At 50.6% G+C, this 18,151-nt stretch overlaps 1 protein-coding gene across 6 annotated transcripts in view; it reads left to right on the plus strand.

Annotated features, from left to right (window-relative positions):
* Positions 1–18,151, plus strand: part of Cacna2d2 (calcium voltage-gated channel auxiliary subunit alpha2delta 2) — a 129,593-nt gene that overhangs the window by 65,272 nt on the left and 46,170 nt on the right. The window lies entirely within an intron of this gene.

Genomic DNA, 18,151 nt, shown 5'->3' on the forward strand with positions numbered 1-18,151 from the left:
GAAAGAAAGAAAAAAAGAAAGAAAGAAAGAAAGAAAGAAAGAAAGAAAGAAAGAAAGAAAGAAAGAAAGAAGTAAAAGTTTTACTGTGCCCTATACCATGGATAAACTCAAGTGAATCTCACCAAGTGAAAGAAGCCAGTGACAAAGGCCATGTGTGTGATCCCATTCCTATGAAATATCCAACAAAGGCGTAGAACTGGAAAACTAGCTTACTGATTGCCACAGGCTAGTGGGGAGGGGATAGGGCTGGTGAATACAGGGTTTCTTTTGATGGTAATGAAAGTTTCTAAATTTAGATTATGGTGGTAGTTGCATGACTCTAATTATACTAAGAACCACTGAAAGGCGTGTTTAATGTGACTGGATTTGCTGTCAATTAAATCTCAATAAAGCAATTTTTAAAAAATGAGTACATCCATCCACAACTATGGCCAGGGTCAAGTCAAGACAGCTAACCTAGATCCTCCATATCTAGACCCAATAGAGAATGAGTCTCCTTTTCCAGTAGCTGGACCCTGCTGTCCCTCACAGTTCCTTTGTCTTAAGGGACCTATGTGCATGGAAGAGAGTAGTGAGGCTAGCCTCTGACTCTAGGGGAAATGGTTTCTAAGGATCTCCCTATGATTATGAACCCAGCAAACCTATAGCTGTGCCTAGAAAGCCTCATCTGATTTGGGGGATCTCTTGGTCACAGATATGGGGAGTCAGTTGGAATACAGGCTGTCACAGAAGGGGTCAAAGGTCTCTACCTACGAGTGTCAAGCCATGTCAAGTCTACCCAGCTAGCACACCATAACCATCCCACTGCCTCTCTGAAATGTGACCCCTTTCATCTTGTTCTGTCTCCTTACCCCTTACTCATTCCAGCCCCTGAGTTTGCACACTGCTTCCTAGGTTTCCTGCCCCTCTCCAAGTTATGGAACACGGTTGCCTTATTCAAACTTCTATTTTAAATAAGTTTTTAGTATGTAGCCCAGACTAGCCCCAAACTCCCAATCTTCCTGCTCGTGCTTCATGGGCTGAGATTACTAGCATATACTACCATATCTGGCTTGCCTGCTCAATTAGAGTCCTTCCCTGTCCCCAGTACTACAGGAACAGTCAACTCTAACAACAGAAGGGATGGCCAGGGACCTGGAGTCTTGGTCCAGCTCTCAGCCTGTACCCCACATACTCATCCCTGGCTGAGAGACAGGACAGATACATGCTTCCTCTCCTCCAAGTCCGCAGCACCAGCCCATGGTACATACTCAATGACAAATACAAAATGATTTTTAACAGAAGCATGATGGACACAGGCACCCACCACTTGGTCAGCCTATCATAAGCCATTGTCATGACACCTCCCGTAGGAAGTCTATGCTTCTCCATCTTAGAGAAGGGGACATGAGGCTTGCAGAGGTCACGTGTCAGGACAGGATGCAAGAGAACCAGAATTTGAACACAGGTCTTCCTGACTCGGATCCCGGCCCGTGGCTCCCCCACATTCCTGAGGCCTGCACTAAGGCTACCACCCTGGCTGTCCCAGCCCTGTCTGGGCCAGTGTCTTCCTGCTACAGCCTGATTCCAGGCTTCCGTGTCTCCCCAGAGGACAGAAGGACTGCCTATTCCCTTGGTTCTAATTGTTCAAAGCCAGCTTTGAACTTGATTATGTTTTAAATTTGCTTTTAATCAAGTTCTGATCCTTTTCTTCTTTCTCACATTTGTATGCAGCCTGAGCGCAAATGAGGGGAGGAGTTTGGGGGGTCTTGACCCTCATCCCCTATTCCATTGTTCCTCCCTTCCTGGACCCCATCCAGTAATCCAATTTAAAAATCCCTTGATCCAGTCTTGAATCTTAATTTGGGGCTTGCAAAGAGAGAACTGAGCAATGCTAGCCACAAGTATTTTCCAATCAGCATCGAGCAAATGTCTCTCAACCTGAAGTCAAAAGTCAGCTAGAAACAGGCCAAATCAGAGCCTTACGAACAAACACAGGTGAGAAGTGTTCCCAGGTTCAGGAACAATGCTAATCTTTCTGCTTTGGAAACCCTGTCTTGAAACTTTTAACTTTAAAGACCAAGGAGATGAGGCCTTTGCGTTGGGGCTTTCTAGGGTCTTAGGTCCCAGAAGGCACAAGAAGGTGCCTGAATTCCAATGACATGCCACAAGAACTTGGGCAGAGTTGAAGTATAATTATTAGGTCCCCATCCTCTCAACTGAGGGCTTGGCACACAGCCTCTTTCTTGGAAAGGTCATTTATTTATTAGTGTCCCCCGCCCTCCTCCGCCCAATATTGTCATCAACGGTTACCTGTGGCCAATTATATGGTAATCTCTGTGCTGATGCTGAAGGCGCGGTAGGAAAGGACATGTTCCTGCCCTCGTGTGCTCACACCTTTCCATCTCAGGCCCCAGCTCCCTTCTCTGTGCCAGTTGTGCGTGCTGCTCAGGAGGCTACGGTAAGAGGATCGCTTGAGTCCCAGAGTACAGAACCACTTGTCAACATCAAGAGGCCATGTCTCAGAAACATAAATTAAACCAAGGGCTTGTAAGAGCTTGAGGCCCCTCCCTGCCCAGGACCTCTGGTTTCCCAACTCTGGTTTCCCAGGGGCTGTTGTTCACAAAGGACACCGCCTGTTCTTGAGTGCTATGTTACTTACCACCCACTCCTGGCACCTTTGCTATGTGGCAAACCCTCAGAGGAGAGGGTTTGGATGAAGTGAGAGACAAGCCCGTAGACAAAGCTAAGGGACTGTGGCTCACTGATTCTCAGAGAATGGGAGGAAAGGCCAGGGCCAGGGCACTCGGGCCATGGCACCTAGGTCAAAGGTGTTACTGTGCACACCAGAGTTCGAAACTGGCAGCCTGCTCCAGGAAGTCTTTTGCCTTTACCTTCCAACTCAGACAAGCTGGGGCAGGGACCTTGCTGGGACTCCTGACCCTTGAAACTCAGGCCATAGAAACTGGCAGTTCCTTCATCCGTGCCACCATTTTATGACCATGTAGCTTTAGCCATCTACAGAAGACCAGGAATATGGAAGAAGAGGAGGCATTGGCTTCCTCTGACAAGGCCTTGACTTGTGATGACCTACTGACCCTGGACAAATCTCCATCCCCCTCGCTTTCTTAGACAAAGAGTGTTCCTCTCAAAGTCCCCTACAAGGCTCACAAGGGTGGGACAAAGGGAAGTGCAGCCCTTGGATCTGAGGGTTCCAGTGGGCAGCACCCCCGCCATCACTGGCCTCTGGAGAATTAGCGTTATTTAAAGAGTAAAATTAAAAACCCTTCTGTGCGCAGTCGCCCTGCTTTTGCCGCTAATGGCCACTTAACCCAATTAAGCTGACGCATGTTGGCAGTGTGGCCGAGTCTGTACAGGAATGGAGCTCTGAGCTGGGTGTTCAAAGGCAGGAGGTAAAGGCCAAGGACTCAGGGACAGGTTACTCTCTCTGTCGGGAAGAGAAGGTTCTGCCCGGTTTTGACTCAGTTGCCACTTCCTTTCTAAAGCTTTGCCTAAAGCAGAGCCCCCCAGCACCAGAGGCATCTTAAACTGTGTCAGTCCTTGCTGCGGGGCCTGGTCCGAGCCCTGGGGGGTGTTTGGTAGCATCCTTGCCCTCTACCCACTAGATGCCAATAGCTCACCACTCTAACAGTTGTGTCTCCAAGTATAGTCTGCTGTTTCATGGTCAGATGGCACAAGCGATGTGACAGTGATGAACAGAAGTCCCACAGACAGGGGCAGCGGGGACCTGAAAGATGTGCAGGTGCCATAGGGCAGCTTCAGCAAGATTTCCTTTCTTCTAAAGAGGCAATAGAGAAGACTGCCTGGAAAAGGCAGCAAGGGGATGATGCTTGGGTACTGAGGCAGCTAGAGGCCAGTTCAGCTGGATCCAGTGGTGCATTCCTTGATGAAGGTTCAACAAATAGGTTGGTCCTGGGAAATCCAGGCCAAGAGTCATCCACCAAGGCCTAGCCTCTAGTAGGAGCTTTGCAAACATTTGTGGAACAGATGTGTGTTCCTGGGTTCTGCTGAGGCACAGCTTCTGGGGTTGGACTTCCAGTTTCGGGAAGCTGAAACAGGCACAGTAATGGCGGGCTGACAGGCAAGGGAGTCTGTAGCACCCGCTGCCTCCGCCCACCCTTCTCCCAGCAATTAAAAGGTGTTTATGTGGGGCTGGCAGTGGCTTCTGCCCCCCTTCCATTATGAACATTAAGAGATCTTGACCCTTCCACTTTCCCGCTCTTGAAAGGAGCTGCAGACACGTGGAGCCAATTAGGCGCACGCGTGGGCGCCAAGGGCCTGAGCAGCCTTTTCTCCCTGATTGCGGCGTTTACAGCTGATTATTCTCCCCTCACCCAAACAGTGCTGCTTCCTGGCAAGGTGCCACCCAGAGGAGCCGGATGGGGGCCCCTGGGGACAGGGAAGGACTGGATTAGTAAATGGGCATCTCTGGAATGCCTGTCACGTGCGTGGCTGGAAGGGAGAAGGGTGGGGCAGGAATGGTGCTAGCAGGAGCCCAGGTAGCAGTGAGGTTTCTTCTAAACCACCATTTAGGGATGGAGGTCAGAGAAGGGCCCTCAGAGGAGGTGACCTCAATGTGTGTAGAAGCTGATGGCCACTCCACACACACCCAAGCATCTTGTCCTTAGAGTCAGTCAGCATGAGCAAGAGAAAGACATTCCCAGTGGATGTGAGAGTGGAGCCCTCCTCCCTACTTACATCCAGGTTGAATGGCCAGGAGATCCTGAGATCCTTCAAGACTCCATGCTACCCTGGTGTGGCCAAGAGCTTGTCTCCCCAGGGCTGTTAGAAGGCCCGTGCAGGTAGAGTATGACTGGAGCCTAGCCAAGGCTACTCCAGGGTTTCTTCATTCCTTGGCCTTTACCTACCCAACTAACTCAGACCTATCGGGCCTCCGGAAATGCCAGGTTGTCTGTTTGGATCTGGTCCCCTCAGGACTCAAGTGGCCTTTGTGCAGCACTCTGCTTACCTGGAACTTGCAGAGACGAGAGCCACTGCCATTCTTCAGCGTCTGCCAATCAAAGGAAGGGGTTGATGGTTGGGGTGCACCTCTAAGGTCTAAAAGGTGAAACGCACACACCCTGTAGCTGAGTTCTCCTGGCAAAGGGTTATCAGAAAGTGGCTGATGGCTTGTATGTATGGGATGTCTGGAAACAACATTGCCTTGACTCGGGGACAGAGCAAAATGGAGGAAATGACACCGGACACTCTATTCCACTCCTCAGACAAGGCCTAAGCTTGGGGGAGACTCCTATCTATGGGGCCCACTCCTCTGGGACTGATGGGGGTAGGGAGTCCTAGCTGGCAAACGGACAGATCCTAGGAGGTAGAGGGAAAGGACCTACAGGTGCCACAGGGACAAACCAGACTAATTTAGGATCACAGAACTGAGAAATTTAATTGATTTTTAATAGCATGTGGCCCTTTGTTCTGAAATCATTGTGTGTGAGGGCTGGGGAGGGTAGCATTATGCCAGCCAGGCTGATCCTGGCCCTCTGGGCCCCAGATTTCAAGGAGATAGACAGTAACCTTTGGGGTGTTAGTGTGCAGATTTGCTACCATGGGCCTGAGAAGTCTAAGAGGACAGCCTGGAGAAGGTGGCAATTTAAACTAAGCCTTAGAGGACAGGTGGAATTGTTAAAGGCAAAAAGAAGGAATATCCCAGCAATGCCTAGTCCAGCACTGGCCCAATAAGGAGGATGAGCCTGTGCCTCAGTTTCCACTGCAGGGAAACGGCAATGTGGCAGAAGTGAAGCTAGGAACAGGACTCACTGTCTAATGTCTGGTGTGATTCATGTACATCCTTGAGCATGGTCTGCTTTCTCAGCATGCTCTGGGAGCAGCCTCACCCTGTTTTCTAAGCTTCAAGCTGTGCAATAGCTAGCCCCTCCCTAGTGACAGTGGCTGCCCTTGGGAGAAAGTGCTGGCACTAAAGTTGGTGTCACTGCCCTGGGGGTGGTAGACACAGGGGCAGTGAGAAGGACAGGGGACTGTGGCATCAAGTCACTGGATACCCGGTGTTGCAGGCGCCTTGTTCAGCTTCTGTTTAATGAGTACTGAGGACTTGCCCTGTTGCAGGCCCAGTCCTAAGTCACCAGGGACACCGGAGTACAGTCTACTGACAGTGACAGTGTTGTGATCTGTATCATGAAGTATGGAACGTGGGGCTAAGCCTAAGGGACCCAGGAAGAGGAAGATTTAGCCAGGGGAGAAGGAAGGAGAGGGAGAAAGGAACACAGAAGTTCAGGGACCAGAAGTCGACCTTCAGCCCCACCCAGTCCGCTCTCACTCTTCTGGGGCCTTGACAAGGAACCCCTATTTCCAACTTGCATCTCCATGGCTCCCAATGTCCGGGCTCCACAGTGCTTCCCTCCTGGCACAGACCTCGGGAGTGGTGTTTGGGAGGCTGGTTACAGCCACTGGCCCTTTGTAGCAGCCTCCTTGTGTTTCCTCACTCTGTTTCTCAGAGGATGGGAGTAGCCCTGTGTTTGCTGTGTCAACACCAGCTGGAGTCCAGCTATGGAGATAGCTGAAGACATGAGGCTGCATCTTCCCACTGCCCAGGGACAGGGCTCTGGCCTTTACCTGACAGGATCAGGGTCAGTGAGCTAATGGATGTCTCCATTCTCACATACAACCCATGCAGGTCCACAGGAACGCTAAGTATAATGAGGTGGAGACCTGGAGCCAGGGAAGGCAAGCTTCCCTGTACACAACCTGGGACTTCTAGGCATATGTCGTCTTCAAGGCTGTGAAGCTAAGTACAGGGTTCCCCAGCCCTTTGTGCAGGGTCCCACTGACCTCCATAACCTCAAGACCTTTCCTTCCTCCTGAGTGTGCCCCCAGTCACCAGGTCCAGCAGCCTAAAAGACGCCTAAGCAGCAGGCAAGTGACCAGAAGAACAGACAGGTAGTAAGGCAGAAACAAGATGAGGGGCAGAGACTCCAGGACTCCAGGAGGCCATGAGCCAAGGAGGCTGATGTCCATACAGGAACTGTATAAACCTAGCCCAGTGAGAATGAGCCACTGCCCCAGGGAGAGTGCCCAGGCTTGTTTCAGAAACAGAAGACCAGAGAGTCATGAAGAAATAGGTTTTCCAGAAGTGTCTTGGAGATGGCTTGCTGGGAACAGCCCTCTGGGGCAGGACCAGGTACCTGGGTGACAGGCAGGTGAGGTCACATCAGCATCCCATCCATATCAGCGTCAGGGAATTCTGCTGATTGATTCCATTCTCTGCTTGGTTTCCTTATCTGTGAGATGGGTGTGAAGAGCCCACCAGGTGGGTTTTCTGACTGATCCCCTCTGATTGAGACTCCACAGAATTGTGCCTGTGGAGATGCCTGGAGGGAGAGACTTGGGCTTTTCTGAACTTGCATTTGGGGGCCTGATGAGGAAGGTCTCCTCACTTCACTTTGAGATTCTTTGTAAAGGCATCGCAGTTGCTTGGCAGCACAGAAAGGTGATACTGAGCCCAAAGCTAGATAAAAGAAAGCGGTTTGTGGGACCTCCAAATATTAATCCTGGGATTCATCAGAGAAAAAAATTCCACCTTTCTGAGCCAGATTTGAAACAAGATTTATTAAGTATTAAATATTGACCAAGAGATGGACTTTGGTCAGGACCACTCCCTGGAATTTCCCAGCTGAGTGGCCCCAAGACACGTGCTGCAGAGGTTATAAACGCAAACCCATAGGCCATTGTACTTTCTTAGGAAGCTGCTGTTATGTTCCAAAAAAAAAAAAAAAACCTACAACTCCCAGCATCCCAGGAGGTTACCTGGTCCTTGGGCAGATGGGGCTTATAGGTTAACTTGGGGTATTACATTTGCCCCTCAGAGAACAGGGGAAAGGGTGCTGAAACAGGAAAGCGCCTCAGAGTGGTAGACGACCCAGCTGAGTCCAGGATGGCTTCATTGGAAGAGATGAGCAGAGTGAGGTGCCTGAGGCCTGAAGTAAGTGGGTAGTTAGTCTGAAACACAAGAAGTGAGGGACTCACAGGGAGTGAGGGAACTCAAGGGAAAGGAAAGACCATCACAGGTGTCAAGAGAGGGATAAAAGGCCTACAGCCTTATGTGGAAGAGTGGAAGCATCTTAGAATCAAGTGGGGCAGCACGGTGGATTGGCTGCAGTAGGGTAGGGAGATAGGAGTCCGGGACACTTCCTGATGCTGACATATAAAAAGTTGGAGATATCAGACAAGGGTAGGCTACATGGTGACACCAAACCCCCAAAAACCCAAAGGCTTTGTCAGAAAGTGGCCACTTGCTGCCTTTCTCCTAACTACCTTCCTCAAATACTCGCTGGCCTCCTCCCCAAGAGGCAAGCCTGGTGCTTATGGGGTGTAGCAGTCATGGGCAAGGGGTGGTGAGAGCATAGAGTCTCTCAAATCCCAGTGTCTTGCGTAACTTTCAGTGAATGCACACAATCTTGCCTGCAGTTCACAGGGCTGGCAGCCCTGCTGGCTCCTAGAGCTGAGGACCTCAGGGTTCTGCTTCTAGCCAGTTTTTAGATAGGCTCCAGGATCCTAGCCACTTGAGAGAGTTGGAGCCAGGAGGTAAGCCACATCTATGGACCGTAGTGACACCCCAGATCTGTGACTATGGTCTAATTCAGGGGACCACTGCCCCCGTTCTCTGAGCCTCAGGCAGGAACACCAAGTTCCACAATGTCCCGATGACACTGACCTTTTTCTACCACTGACCTGCACACCTGGGCTTCCCTCTATCCAAGCTTCCTCTGCTAATCTCATCTCTCTGTATGACAACCATGTAATTAGTTCATTTCACAAACTGTTACATCTGTCATATTTTCCGTTCACCTTTTTCTCTTTCAGGAAAGGGTGAAAAGGGTTAGAGTAGAGAGAGATTTCTGGGTGTGGGGACATCTCATAGGTTAGCTTTGCTCCCCCCAAAGCAGTGACCCCCAGCCTGCTAAGTAAACAGAAGTCAGTGGACTGGGCCTGAAGATGTCAGAGTTCATCTCATGCCAGGAAAAAGGGACCACACAGACCTCACCAAGTCCCTTCCCACCCAGGCACCACCCAACTTGCAGGACTCAGACTAGTAAAATACATGGTGGTGTTCACCCAGGATGCAGCATGTGATGGATAAGGGTGTGGTAGACAAGGTGGACGGAAGTAGGCAGAGGTGATGGATGAGCCCTCAGGCAGGGGAGGCCTGGAGCCATCCACTATGGTCAGGAGACATAGAACTCCACAGGGGGTTATCTGTGCCTAGGCCCTTAGCCAAACAGGACATCTCCAGACCAGCCTCATTGTCCTGGGATCAGAAATGTCTAGGGCTAGACAGAGGGAACAGTTTAAGACCTCAGTTTAAGCTGATTGGTTGTTGGTTGATTTTGCGTTGATACTGTTTTAAAACAGGGGCTTCCTAGGTAACCCAGGCTGGCCTCCAGTTGGTGATCCTAGGTAACCCAGGCTGGCCTCCAGTTGGTGATCCTAGGTAACCCAGGCTGGCCTCCAGTTGGTGATCTCTCTGCTTCAGCCTCCTGAGTGTTAGTTGTGTTAATGTGCCATCATGCCCAGCTTTGAGCTTTTAATCAGAACTGTCTCAGGCCAGCCACCAGAGCTGAGAGCCCTGTGTACCCATTCCCCTACTGAGGCTGTGCTGCACAGGGCCCAAGTCCACTGATGCTGTGCAGTGCACAAGGCAACTGGAAGAACTGGTTGGAGCCTTAGCTGGCATGGCCTACTTTTCTGCTCCCTGCCCCCCCCCCCTTGTCTCCCCGCCTTTTCTTGCTGTGATTCCCTCGGGATGTGAATCCTTTTAAACTTTTAATTAAAAACATTCTCTTTTCTCCCTTCAAGGTTTACTTCCCCGTGATTTTCCTCTTAGAAGACAGGATGGGAAGGCAAGGAGTGGAGGTCGGGACTGTCTGGGTCTCTAGTGGTGGATCCTGGGAACCAGGCTCTAGCCCCAAGGAAGCTGCCCCGCCCATCGCCATAGCTTCTCAACTCTGCCAGGGGAATACTTTCTAGTCATGTTCAATGCTTCTGGGGGACTTGTGTGTGCCACCACTCCATCCTGCATAATCATGCAGTGGCACAGCATGTGCCCATTAAACAGGCCAGGACTTCCCTGAGTAAAGCGGCCTCCTGCTTCTCCGTGAAGGTGCTGTTAGCTGTGGTGGCCTCAGGGTCATATGTGAGTCCATGGGTTGCAAACTAAGGGAGTACCCACCAAGCAAGTTACAGCCCAGGGCTGATACCAGGAGTCTCAAGGTTACCAATGAGGTCACCAAAGCATCACATGTCAAATTCCCAAGTTAGAGCTCAGGGGCACGTTGTCAGATCTTGGCTCACAAGATCAAGGCCCCGGGGATGCCGAAGATTCATGTTCGTGACATCAGGGAACCAAAACAGAATCTTTAATCACAAGACTAGAGGGGGCTAGTCCAGCTCTTCCTCCAGGCAAGTGACCTGTTAGTCTATGCTGACTCTAGAGGGACATGCCACCATGTCTCCAGGTCCCTGCTTCACAATTAGAATTGTTTAGAAGCTCATCCTTTGGTCAAACCATGTTTGTACTTGCTGAACCCTAAGTGGTTCCTTGTCCCCATCTCTAGAGAATTTAGTAGACACCCTCTCCCAAAAGCTCCTCCTAGCCCAGGAAATGGGACTGAGTCTCCACCTCCGCATTCCTCCACAGTGTGAGTGGGTCATAAACCCACAGTTGTACCCAGGGATATTCAACTATCACCCTGAGATGTTCCCAATGGGTTATTTATCTCTTTGCCTTCAAGGGAGAGGGCCTCCCATGTAAGTCCCTAGATGCCTAGAAACTCCAAATTCAAGCCAGACAGGCCCCAGCCACGAGAGGAACAGAGGTATTACCAAAGGATCGAATGACTTTAGGGGACCCCGCTCCCCCACCTCCCTCTCTTACTCCCATCTGAAGCAATGGCAATAGTCACAGCCAGGAGGTCCCAGAGAAGGTAGCTGAGATGAAGGTGTCAGCCCTGTAGCTGAGATGAAGGTGTCAGCCCTGTGGAGCTAGACTATCACACACACACACACACGTGCTCGTGAACACTCACTTGCCTTCTATGCTGCCCTCGACATCCCTCCTGAGACACACTGCGTGCCTCCTGCTTAGCAGATCCCTGAGAGTACCCCAGCTAGCCTGTGAGTGAATGCTAAAGGCGATATCTCCACAGTAATAGGGAGTTAAAGAAACCTGGGGGTCATTTAGGAAAGGCAGAAAGCAAGCATGGCAGCAAATGCCTGCAATACCAGAACTTGAAGCGTTGAAGCAAAACAGAAGTTCAGAGTCAGGTCTGGAGAGATGGCTCAGTGGTTAAGAGCACTGACTGCCCTTTCAGAGATCCTGAGTTCAATTCCCAGCAACCACATGGTGGCTCACAACCATCTGTAATGAGATCTGATGTCCTCTTCCAGTAGCTGTCTGAAGCTACAGTGTACTCATCACACACACACACACACACACACACACACACACACACAAAGACATCCACAATTATATGATGAATCTGAGGCTAGCCTGAGCTATTTATTTACTAATAAATAGCTGAACAGGAGCTAGGGAGACGGCTCAGTTGGTGAAATGCTTGCTGTGCAAGCATGAGCACCTGTGTTCAGGACCCTGGCGCCCATGTCAAAGGCCAAGCAAGGCGGCACACACCTGGGATCCCAGCAGCAGGAAGGGGGAGATAGGAGGATCCCTGAAGCTTGCTGGCCAAGCAGTGCAGCCAATTGGTGGGCTCAAGGTCCAATAAGAAATCTTATCTCAAAAAATAAGGCAACGAAGGGGTTGAAGAAGACAGCTGTGCCCTCACACCCACACACACAAACACCAGAAAAAAAAACAAACCGAAAGGGTATGGAGGGGCACACAGTAGGGATTGTAGAGGCTGCACAGTGTGAAATGACAGAGAGATATTGGAGCCCTGAATGTCAGACTTGGGATTGAGTCCAGGCATTGGAATCCTGGCAGCCTCTTTGAAAAGGCTAAGGTCACTCTTAAAGACTTGGTGAGTACCTACTGTGTGCCCATGAGGGCTGTCCAGCCCTGCTGAGCCCCAGGCAGTACCTGCTTGCTCTACAGGTAATCTGTGGTTCTAGGGATTTAGAGTCATAAAAAAGGAGCCTGTGTGTCCCTCTTCTGGCCAGTGGGAGCGAAGATACGGCCTTGCCTCTTGCAGAACTGCCATCTTCTGGCTCTTCTGTGAGGGCCCATTAATTCAAGGATAGCAGTGTTCTTCCTCCTCCTGTAGCAGATTTCAGTCTTCCCTAAACCCCATTATGATAAGCTCCACTCATTTATTCATTCTTAAAGCATGCTAGAAAAGTCTAGAGAGCTGGGAGGGGCAAGCAAAAGCATTGTCCAGCCCCTCCACGGTTCCTGCTGCAGCACTCCGGCATTGTACAAGTTCCCAGGTGAACCTGGTTTGGCACCACACACACATAGATAAAACCAGTGCCTATAGGTGCCATTTCCAGTAGCCTCCAGACCCCACTGCCGGCTCCGGCATCCCTTCTGCCTTCCTAGATACCTTACCTCCTGTGGTGCATCCCTTTAGCCCCATCTTCTTCTCATCCTCTCCAAGCCCCTCTACCTTCCAGGGGTGTTTCCAGATTTGTTTTAATAGCACATGACGTTTCTGGCCAGGAAGCATTCAGAGATAGGTCACTCCCTCAATCTCAAGAGGCCCAACCGTGGCCTAAGGAAGGACAAAGAGGAACCAGGTCCCAGCTGACTTGAGAAAATCTGGTCTGAGGCTGCAGTTGTAGCACAGTGGCAAAGGGCTTGTGTAGTATGCATGAGGTCCTGTATTCAGTCTCCAGCACTGGGATGGGGGTCGGGAGGACTGGTTCAGAGTGAACTGTAGCCATAGCAAGCAAGGGTGCAAAACAAGGGTGACTGAGCTGAAGAGGCCCAGGTATGAGATGGAGAGGAACAGTGTTCTGGGCAGAAGGAATGGTCCATGCAGAAGGATAAAGATATGAAAATGTATCACAAGACACAGACATTCAATGCCCCCGTCTCATGCCTGTCTAGGTAGCCAAGGCCTTTCTACCCATCCATTCATTTGTATATTTAAGAAGAAATAGTTACTGGGCCCTGAGACGATTGTGATTGAAAGGGAAAAAAAAATACCCCTGCTTCCCACAGAAGGCTGTTGAGCCTGTTGGAAAGATAGCAGAACAGAAAAGTTAAGTCCTGTGAGCTCGCTAGCATGCAGGCATTTCACAAGCCCTGAGGGGAGGTGTGATGGAGCCGTTTTAGAGCCCAAAGGAGGATCTAGTAAGGTCTGGGCCCTGTTTCCAGCAATGTGTCCTTATTTGGTATTTGGTAGCCTGCTTTCAGAGGTTCCTGTTCATGGGAAGGCCCCTGACAATCCAAGTGTATACCCTTTATTTTAAAAATGGCAGAACTGAAGCCCTGGGCCTGGGGCTCAAGTCTCTGGCGCTCCTGTAACAGGAGTATAATCCTATTGGCGATGCTTTTCCATATCCAAATCCAACCTTGAAGAGGCTCCTGCCTCTCTGCATAGCACCTCCTACAGCCCAAAGGTTGAATTGCAGACCTGAGAAGCTTGTTTGGGGGGCAGAGTCAGCCCTGGCTAGACACCCTCAACTGGGGACCCAGGGCATCCACTAGCCTTCCATGTACCCCCATAGAGTGGCAACATGTTTCGTATTTTGTCTGTCATACTACAGTTCTGAAAGTGGAGACTGCTGGCTCCTATGCCCTATGCTACCCAGAAGACCTTTCTGTTGAGGAGGGGCATAGAGCTTGCCTACCTTGTGTGGTGGACCAATAGCTGGCTTTCTCTCCTCCTCAGTGGCCCTGAGGCCATCCGTCACTTACAAATTCTCTTCATTTCTAAATAAAATGATTTGTTAATTTGAGTGAGTGATCGCCACTCGTCCAAGCCTCTTTGCAGGCCCAGGAACAGCTTGTGGGCTCCCGGAGCCCCGCGCCGCAGGCCTGGCGCAGACTTGCAGGGGTTGTTTTCGATTTAAATGTGAATTGAATGAGGAGAAAAATGTTTCTCTTGGCAATTCCATAGGAGCTCGCTCTTCTGACAGATGTTGGAGTTTATTATCCCATCGGGCTTGCGTTTTGTCGAGCAGAATTGCTAATTATTTCAGAGGCCCGGCCACAGCCAAAGAAGGAAAGGCGGTGGCAGGCGTGGCTTTGGGCGGAGTCTGTTGATGGGCAGGTGCTGAGACAAGAGGCCCCTGCGGGCCCTCCTTGAATCTGCAGACATTTTGGATTTGCCCAGCCTGTCCACCCCTTGGTTTCAGTTCTGTGTGGTACTCTGGAGGAGCAGCAAGGCCTTTTGTGCCCGCACTGCTTTGACTTTATGGTAAAATCTCTAGAAGGTCACATTTGGGATACGAATTGCTTGTGTTAAGTGGGTCCACGGGTGGCAGGCAGGGGTTGGGGAGGTGTACATATCTTTGGATCCACAGCTCTGTGTAGGTCTGCGGGATTTAGTATGCCTGTGCACTATTTCAAGTCACACAGCCTGGTGTGGCTTTGTGAATCTGATATATACTTGTGGGGCATGGGCCTCCAGGTATACTTCTGCTGCTATTGGAAGGAGAAGGAGGCCTTGGAAGATACATAGCCATAGAGGACTAGACCTCAGGGGGAATAGGCCAGTAACGGCCATGGCACCATTCAGATGCTTCAGAGAACCCCAGATTCCAATGAGAGAAATTGAATTAGGAGGTGGGTTTCTAATCTGGGCCTGAGCCTCAGTGTGACTGCACATGGCTGGGGTATGAATCTACTGAATTGTCTCTTACACTGGTGGAATGGAGGGTGTGGCAGTTCTCCTCTGACACTAGGAGTGGGGGCATGGCAGTTCCCTTCAGTAGCCTCTGTAAATAGCCCCTTCCTCCACCCCTCCCCCAGCCCCCAGCCCAAGCCTCCAGACAATAGGCTGGGTGTGCTGACTATCCCAGCTCTTACCCTCTTCCCACCCCCTACCCTGAAGCTCAGGCCAACTAAAGCTCAGCTTCCTAGGTTTAACATAAAGGCAACAGCAGCTGGGCAGGATTTTATAACCCTAATTAACACAAGATTCCCTGGGGTCTCAGCTCTAGAATTCTGATGCAAACTGAGACCTGCAGAGCACAAAGCAAGGAGGGTCCATTGTGGAGCCAGGTAAACCGGGACAGAAACTCAGCCTTCCCTTACCCCACTTCTGGGCCCCTGGTAGCCCCTAAATGGAAGACACTAGGGAACAGGGAGGAGCTCCCAGCCACCCTCAAGCCGAGATCGTGCCAGGCATTTCTGATTGACCATGTGTCCCTGGGAACACGCGGTCTCTCCTCTGTATAAAACTCCACCTTGACATCCTTCCATTAAATAGGGCATGTTCAGAAGAGAAAATTGCTACTATTTTCCCCTCTTACTTCACTGTCATCAAAAATTGATCCCATATTGCATCCTTATTTCAAAGAACGAGCTAAAAAAATAAAATAAAAATTCCCACTCCTCAGAGCAGCAGCTGCATCAAGCTTTCCGCCCCCACCCCCAAAAAAAACAGAAAGAAAGAAAGAGAGAAAGAAAGAGAGAGAGAGAGAGAGAGAGAGAGAGAGAGAGAGAGAGAGAGAAAGGGAAATGTGACCCGTTGTGGGAAGGGCGCCCGCTGGCCCAGGCTGTCGAGCTGTCCTGACTTTGGGAGGCACGTGACCTGGCCTTGCAGAGGGCTGGGCGCTCAGCTGTGCTGGCAGAGGGGGTTTCGATCTGGTGAAATGCAGTGGAGAATGAGGGAATGGGGGAGGTTAATTTGGATCTAAATGGAGCGATTCGTTATCTCAATAAGAAGCATCTCGTTTTCCAGGGAGACGGCTGCGCCTGCCAGATGCTGGCCTGCCTGTCTAGTCAGGGTGGTGGCTCGGCACAGGGCCCTACAGTCAGTCCAACCTCACCTCGCCACTTGCTGCCTGCCTGGCTGGTGGAGGAAAGATGCTTTAATTGGGCCTATTCCTCAGTTCATTTGGCAGCACGTTGAGTGGTTTTTCATATACAATATGAATAATAAAGACAGGGCAAAAGGGTCAAGATAAGATGCTGGGGCTAGGATCAGGCACCTGGCCTAGCTGAGCAGACAGGCTATGACACTGGGCCACCTGAAAGCTAAGGGAAAAAAAGAGATATCCAGGGTTTTGTATTTTACCTAGAGGACATTTAGGTCAATTCTCTTGGGACTCTAGTCTAACTTGCCCAGGAGTGGTGTCTGGGACTCAAGGGATGGTGATGGAGTGGTATGGAAACAAGTGGAATACCCTCCCCGTCCTGTGAGTTCTGTGAGGCTGAGGCCAGATCCCACTTACCCTTTCTGTGTCTCCAGCACCCAACACACACCACAAATGGTGTTGGCCCTTAGCAGAAAGAAGAGGAGCTTCAGGGTCACCTTTCGTATATCCCTCATTGTGGCGTTTGTTGCAGCGAGATAACACAAAACAACACGATCAGAGGCTAGGACAAAGGCCAGAAGGGAGGACAAGTGGTGGGCAGATTGAGATCGCATTGGAGAAGGGAACCCCTGGGTGAGAACCAAGCAGGCCCTAGCCAGGTAAGCCCACTTGGCTGGGCCTCAGTGGCAAGGGCTGAGACCTGTGTGTCTAGGAGCCAGCACTCAGTAACCCTTTCACCTCCGTCCCCAGAAGAAAGCTCCATCTCCCAGCACCTTAGAAACAGTCAAGCACACAAAGGTAGTTGTTTGGCCAAATGTTAAGACCCAGATACCATGTAGGCTTATGTACATGGCTGTATGCTCTCCCGTGCTCACGTGTGTACATATTCCCAAATCTCCACACATTCACATATGTACACACAACCTCCTTCTCTGACTCAAAATCTATCACCCCCAGGATAGCAAATCCGATGGGCACAGAGTCAGGATGAAACTCCTCACCCACTCTTAACTAGCCACAAACCCAACATCCCCCTGTATCCCTCAATGGAGAGCCAAGGGACCATAGTCACCCCCTTTCCTGTGGAGGTGGCCTTGGAAGTAAGGTAGCAACATAGAGCACCAGAGTGTTGGAAAAGACCTTACCCCAGGAGTGGTCTGGGCAAAGCAGTGGGCTCTGAATGAGGGGACCTGGAGGCCTCTGCATGGCTGAGGCTGAGTTGACATGGAGAGCTCTGTGGGTTCAAAGAAGCAAAGCAGACCCTAAGAATGAGCATATCCCAGGCAATCCTTACCACTCCCCCTTTGCCTTAGTTTCTCCTTCTCCTTGAAATGAGATGAAGACAGCATTTTCTGTAAACCCTTTACAGATGTGCGTAGATGGCCTATGCTGGTGCCCAAGCCAGCCCATGACTCCACTGTGTCCTTCAGTGGGGAGGCCCTGGCAGGCAGTGGCCTCTATCAAGACAGAGCTGCTGGGGGCTGGAGAGGTGGCTCAGTGGATAAGAGGATTCGTTGCTCTTCTAGACCTGGGTTCAGTTCTCAGTCACATGACTGCTAACAACTGTAACTCCAGTTTCAGGAAATCTAAGGGACTCTCTGGCTCCGGAAGGTTCTGCACCCATGTGGTACACAGACATAGATGCAGACAAAACATGCAAACACAGAAAATAAAAGTGTAAAAAGACAGAGCCATTGCAGGTGCTTCCACAAGGCCAGCAATCAACAACTGAACTATAGCAGTGCACCCCAGTTCTGGTCCCTTGTGCCACAAGGGTCCTAAGTAGTGCCTATCAACAGAGCACTCTTGGAAGAGGTCTTCTGGCTGACTGTGGGCAGAACACAAAGCTTTATGTACCTTCTTTAGCCCCCTCCTCCTGTTTTTTATAAACACATGCTCTCAGTATATAGCTCTGGCTGTCCTGGAACTCACTATGTAGACTAGGCTGGTCTTGAACTCAGAGTTCCTCCTACCTCTGCCTCCCAAATGCTGGGATTACAGACATGTGCCTCTACATTTGGCCTTCAGGGTCCTCTTGCCACCTCTAGCCTTGGTCTATCCTAGGAAAGAGCTTGGGTCACCAAGATCTCCTCCTGCCCCTTGGGTCTCTTTCCAGATCCACAGTGTTTCCCTATTCATGTTACTGACCCATGGCCAGCTGAAGATCCTCTTCTCCCTCTGAGGAGCTTCAGGGTATCTCTTGAGGTAATCAGTGAGGGTGAGGGACGTACCCGCA

The sequence above is a fragment of the Grammomys surdaster genome, unplaced genomic scaffold (assembly GCF_004785775.1).
Source record: "Grammomys surdaster isolate TR1022 unplaced genomic scaffold, NIH_TR_1.0 126131, whole genome shotgun sequence".
Taxonomy (NCBI): domain Eukaryota; kingdom Metazoa; phylum Chordata; class Mammalia; order Rodentia; family Muridae; genus Grammomys; species Grammomys surdaster.